General features: G+C 56.5%; 1 protein-coding gene across 1 annotated transcript in view; it reads right to left on the bottom strand.

Annotated features, from left to right (window-relative positions):
* The window catches only part of YES1 (YES proto-oncogene 1, Src family tyrosine kinase), a 54,346-nt gene that overhangs the window by 13,029 nt on the left and 39,794 nt on the right, over nucleotides 1-1,523 (bottom strand). The window lies entirely within an intron of this gene.

Genomic DNA, 1,523 nt, shown 5'->3' with positions numbered 1-1,523 from the left:
CAGCCATTAGGAAGCTGCTGAGGGGCTGGGGGAGGGACAAGGGGTGGGACCAAAAGTAAACTATGTTTACTTTCGTTTCCCATCGCAGCACCGTGGGGCACAGAAAATGTCTTGGCGGGCTGCATGGCGGCCCGTGGGCCGTATGTTGGACAAGCCTGATTTACAGGAATGCAGCTGGGCAGCATGGAGAGCAGTGACCTGCAGGTTAAGTCTGTGGAGGGGAAGAGGCACGGAGGAAAGAAGGGTTGGGGGTAGCAGATCGAGGCCCCACCAGTGAGGGAGGGAGTGGGGCTGTGGGCGCTGCCCTGCCAGGGCAGTGAATGGGACCTGGGACTGGGGTGGGGAGTGGGACAGAGCCGTGGGCAGCTTGTCCAGGGGATCAGCATCTTGGCGCTTAAAAATGGAGGTGGGGCGCTGGAACTAAAGCTCAAAGTGCTGCTGCTACCATTTTAAAGCGCAGGGACGCTTTTAACTGGACTGGAGCCAAGCGGGCCAAGAGCAGGTACGGGCTGCCCACTGCAGGCTTGGGGCTCTCCGTTTTGCTGCTTTTGCCCCAGGGGCTCCATGTCGGCTCTGCGTCCCCTGCCCACCCAGCAGTGGGAGACACAACTCACTGCCCCACTGCTGCTGGAAGGGCAGGGAATGCGCATGGGTCTCCTGGGTTAAGGCAGCGGAATGAGGAGCACTGACCCTGCAGCAGGCAGCCCACATCACCCCGCACACAAATCTGGGGGGGCCCATGCCACCCCCCACGGAGTGGCATGCAGCAGCAGGGAGCTACCTCTGCAGCCCCCCCCCTCTCCCGTCCCTCCCCCGTGTCCCCAGGACGATCTGTCCTGCTCCCAGCCCCAGGTCCCATTCACCGCCCAGGCTGGGCAACACCCCCAGCCACAGCCACTGCCCCTGCCCCTGCCCCACTCCCTCCTTCACCATGGAGGCCTCAATCTGTTCCCCTCACTCTTCCATCCCCCTGCATGCTCCCCTTCCCCTCCAAAGACTTACCTGAGGGGCACTGCTCTCCATGCTGCCTGGCTGCATTCCTGGCTGTGTGAATGCATGCAGCATCCAGAGGCCCCACCCAGAAGGTATAATTAATTATATTTATTGGTGACATTATCTGCTACACTGGCCAACAAAAGCCAATAGCCGATAATGTTAATTTTCTTTTTATCGGTACCAATCCAATATGGTACAGAGCTAGAGGTGTACCTCTAGTGGCTTTATTTCAATTGTTACCTGTAGGCAAGCTAGATACAATATAAAAGTAGCAAAACAGCTCTGACTTTAACAATAATTTGTCCACATGTAACAGCTGCTGCCTTTTTGGAACTCCTCCAAATGCTTGTGTGTCCATACCCTAAGACAGGGGCGTCAAACATACAGTATGTGGGCCAAATCTGGTCTGCAAAGCCTCCTACCCAAGCTCCTGGACTACCAGCAAACTACTAAAAGTTGGGGGAGAAGGGACATGGCCTGCAATAGAATCTAGGGCCCTTGGACAGTGAGCTTGGTTCAATTTTCCT

This window comes from Alligator sinensis, unplaced genomic scaffold (assembly GCF_000455745.1).
Source record: "Alligator sinensis unplaced genomic scaffold, ASM45574v1 scaffold677_1, whole genome shotgun sequence".
In the NCBI taxonomy this organism is placed as follows: domain Eukaryota; kingdom Metazoa; phylum Chordata; order Crocodylia; family Alligatoridae; genus Alligator; species Alligator sinensis.
The sequence above is the reverse complement of the archived record's forward strand: the minus strand, read 5'-3'. Positions and strand labels throughout refer to the sequence as shown.